The sequence below is a fragment of the Carya illinoinensis genome, chromosome 11 (genome assembly GCF_018687715.1).
Source record: "Carya illinoinensis cultivar Pawnee chromosome 11, C.illinoinensisPawnee_v1, whole genome shotgun sequence".
NCBI classification, from domain to species: domain Eukaryota; kingdom Viridiplantae; phylum Streptophyta; class Magnoliopsida; order Fagales; family Juglandaceae; genus Carya; species Carya illinoinensis.
The window spans coordinates 32,571,284-32,575,701 of NC_056762.1; the positions used below are offsets into that span (position 1 = coordinate 32,571,284).

Below are 4,418 nucleotides of genomic sequence, written 5' to 3' on the forward strand. Positions count from 1 at the left end.
ACCGAGCTGCATGGAGGTTTAAAGGGGATTTTGGGGTGGTGTCCGGGTGTAACTCACGGTGGGCAGTCCTTAGGATGATGGCCGGAATTTGTTTTTCGTTGTAGTCGGTTTTGGTTTATTTCTGGAATAAATTCTGTGCTGGTTTCCATTTTTGTTTCTGATTCTGTTTTCACCTAGCCGAGGTGGTGTACGGGCTGGTGGGCTGGTTATGGTTACGGGGATGAAGCCGGCGACGGTGAGAAGCCCTTGTGACCTTGATCGGTATATCTTGATGGGCTGGCGATGGGGACGGGATGCAGAAAGTGGTTGGTTTGGCTATTTTGCTGTGAGAAACTCTTGTGCAGGACATGCATGGTGCAGGCTACCCGGGTGTGGTGCAGGCTACCTGTGCGTAGTGCAGACTGAGAAATCTGCAGGAAGTGGTGCAGGCAAAAGGCAGTGAGCGTACGGCGCTGAGAGAGTGTTTTTATTTTGTTTTTTTATTAATCTGTTATGGGAGTTTTAATTTGATTTTTAATAATATTTTGAAATAGGTAATTACCTCTCCTCTTTGAGGAGGAGGGTTGTGAGTCTTCTCCTCTTATTGATAGGGCTGTTCATACGGGCCGGATTTTATCCGGCCCGGTCCGGAATCCGGATAACCGGATTTGCGGTTCCGGTTATCGGACCGGGTCAAATCCGGTCCGGAACCCGTATATTAGAAAACCGGATGAATCCGGATCGGGTACCGGATTATAAACCCGGAACCCGGATTTAAAACCCGGTACCCGGGTTTATAAAATGAAAAGTTACCGGTGCGTCGGTAGGGTTTCTACTGCTTTCTAGTTTCTGCTTCTCGAGTAGCCGCTCCCCACCCCCCCTCTCGAGATTTCTCCCCAAGACGTCCCTCCTCTCCCTCTCTTTCTCTCTGTTTGCAAAGTTTATTTTATAGACGACAGAACTGACACTCGTCCTCTGCTGATCGAAGATCTGTTACTCGCGGCCATCATCTTCTACTCGTTTGCTCTGTCGTCGACTTCTACAACCCAAGGTTAGATTTTTGCTCCATCATCTTCTACTTCTTTTTGTTTCTAGAAACATCTATGACCATGTTCTTCTTTTTGTTTTGTTTTTTTTTCTTTTTCCAGATTTGCAGAGGGTCCCAAATCAGTGGATGCCGGTGGCTATCGGTGAGATCTAACAATTTTTTTTTTCATCCGTGGGTATTTTTTTTTTCTCTATTTTTTTGTTCTGTCTTTGGTGATTTTGAGTTTTTTTTTTTTAAGAGGATGTTAGAATGTTTGAGAAGTAAAATTGTATACAAATTTTTTAACGAACTCGGCTTTTTCTCCTATTATCTGCATCATGGTACGCATGTAAATAATATAGAATATAGACTCAAATGGGTGAACTGGGTCTCTTTGTGCTTGGATAGATCTGGTAGATCTAGTGATTTGTCAAATGGGATTTTTCGGCCTTTAAATGGATGATGATGGTTGCTTTGAGGCAGTTTGCAAAAGTTTGCTCATTTTATTTGTCTGACTTCGCCCTCAACGGCTATGATGAAGCGTGTGTTGGCTATAGGAGACAGAATCATAAGCTTTGCTAGCTGAGATGCTAAGAATAATGAGTTTTAACTTTGCGTCTACAATCAGTTGTGGGTCTTTGATCTCATCTCTCTCAGCACCCTTTCTCTGGCATACCCACAAAGAGATAGAAAATGGGGTACTGCTAAGTAGTTTAGATCCCCAGAGATCAGACCTTATTATTCTCGATGTTGACTAACAAATGAACATCAAAATGAATGTGTTTTAAAAGAAAATACACATTGGACTGACTTTTAATTATCTTGACATTTTTCATTTTGTAAATGATCTCTCTTTGCATTTTTCATTTTGTGGTTTTTCATTCTGTGGTAGTAAATACTAAGATCATGAACTGCAGGTTCCAATTCTCCTTTTTGTTTCATAAAATTGTCTTTTCTAGTCGCTTTTTTATTACAAGATCAATTGTGCGGTGCCCATGCCTTCCCATTTTTCATGGTTGTGATGACTCGAGACCCTATTTTGGGCTTTAGATCTTGAAGGTGTTGAAGGTGTTGAAATGTAGGCTTCCTGCGTAATACTTATTGGTGCTTTGCCTGTTGTGTCTCAAAGTCTGTCCATGTCCAGTAAGTATTGCTTGTTGATTAAAATTTTATTTGATCAATGCAGTTTTAGTTTTTAACTTGACAAGGTAGTTTTTATTGACGATATTTTTTCCTTCAAGAAGGGATTCTTATATTTATTTGCTTAAAGGCATGATTTTTGGATATTTTACTGTAAGGTGCATGAATTTTATATGATGGGCATGACTATTTGACTTGATATACATTTCAAATCTAAATGTTCTTCTCCAGGGTTTCTCAGTTGGACTAGCTAATGCAATGCAACCAGCATGCAGCAATGCAACATCTGCTGATTCTATGATTAGTTCTAAAGCTGAACCAATACTTCGTTTAACGACAATGCAAGCGCATTCAAGCCTTCTGTTATCTGGTCTTACTGGAGAGAGTAGTGCTAGAGATGATCAAGATTTTTTTTTCTTTTTAGGTTAATGTTGTTTCTAGTGATAGCTTATATGTATGTGTTAATTATATAATTAGTTTATATTTTTATCATCATGGACAACGATATAAAAATTATAAGCTTTTATATAACAAAACAATTTTGCATTTCAACAATATTTCTTGAAAAAATTGCAATAAATATTGGATTTTTGTTTAACATATTTTCAACAAAAAAAAAAATAGTAACAGAAAGGCTACAGTATTTATTTAAAAAAAAAACCCGGTTTTGATCCGGAACCCGGATTTCCGGGTTGTAAAAATCCGGATTAATCCGGGTTTCGGACTGGGTAATAACCCGGATATGATTGGGCCGGAACCCGGTCCGGATTTTGAATCCGGATTCCGGTCCGGGTATACCCGGATACCCGGTCCGAAACCCGGTTGAACACCCCTACTTATTGAGGGTGAAGGTTGGGTAGTGCCTCTTCTCCTTGGGAGGGTGAGGATATTTAGTGTTGTTTTTCTCGTAGACGAGTCGAGATGAACACTTCTGTTTTGACAGAGTCTCTCATCTCAGCATGGCGTCGTCATTGGAGAGCTTAGAAGGTTTAGACACAGTCCGGCGCAATGAAAATTGTGTACGGGGGAGCGTACAACTGATGGGTAGTTGGCTTGTAATCGGAACTTGGTATCCGTCATTATTGGTCACAGCTGTATTTTTCTTCATTCAGTAATGAATTGAGGTCTATTTCAAAAAAAAAAAAAAGTACATTATATAGTATATATACAACTTGTATAATAATATAGTAACGTTCCTACAAATATATACTATATTTGTGTTTACAATTAGTGTATATATATATCCAACAATATATATATGGACTATAGTAGTATATTAAAGTCATATACTACTATAGTCTATATGTAACTATAATATATATATAATACTAACCTATTATATATATAATTATATTAAGACGTATATATTATTTAGAAAATTAATATTTATATATTATATATATTTTATAGTTAATACTATAGTATTAACTATACTATTGTTAATATTAGACTATATTATATACTTTATATATAGTATACTATACTATATACTTTATATATATAGTATACTATATACAAAATGTCATGAATAAAAGTAAAGATCAAAATAAGATAAACTCAACTTTATTGAAAACATAATACTTACAAGGAGATTAATTCTCAAAAGTTTCAAAGGCAGGAGACATGGAAAGGAGTTTACAAGAGAGAAGTTTTGAGAGTGACGAAAGAAAGGGACTAGGATTGGCTTCAGATGAGAATTTCTGAATGCCTTTCCTCACTTACAAACTGCCTATTTATAGACTCCAAAACAGTACCTTACAATAATATTACTGACATGTACAGTGACTCATACACAGTAAATAGGCGGCTACATTTATTAAACATGGGCGGCTAAACAGTAACTAGATAGCTGGATGATTCTTGACTGACGGGCATCTTGAACAGTGACGAGCATCTGAAACAGTGTTCTGATAATGGAAGAAAAGGACGATAATCTTTTAGAATTACATAATCTGAGGGTCATAATTTGCCAGTTCCAATTCATACGGATCTTGAGAATCCATCATCTGTGAGGGATAATATGGTGAGTTGTCATGAGAATGAGAGGCCTGTTGGGATGGAGAGGCCTGCTGTAGTGGCGATGATGTTGTCTGCTGTGCTGGAGATAATCTGACTTGATGGTCTTCTTCTTCATCACTGTCTGATACTTGTGACATTGCTTCTGCTAATTTTTTCAAGTTTTTTTTATTGGTAATTGTTGCTAATTGAGCTTGGAATCTGCTTCTCTGAACAAGAACCTCAGGAGCCTTGGTAATTTTTGAGAACATTTTTA

The 4,418-nt window shown here is 37.6% G+C and overlaps 1 long non-coding RNA gene across 1 annotated transcript; it reads left to right on the plus strand.

The window, feature by feature from the left end:
* Window positions 1-1,208: 1,208 nt before the first annotated feature.
* Window positions 1,209-2,698, plus strand: LOC122280839. Its single transcript, XR_006230048.1, has 2 exons — window positions 1,209-2,149; window positions 2,378-2,698. It is a non-coding gene; the product is annotated as an uncharacterized LOC122280839 (long non-coding RNA).
* Window positions 2,699-4,418: the final 1,720 nt, after the last annotated feature.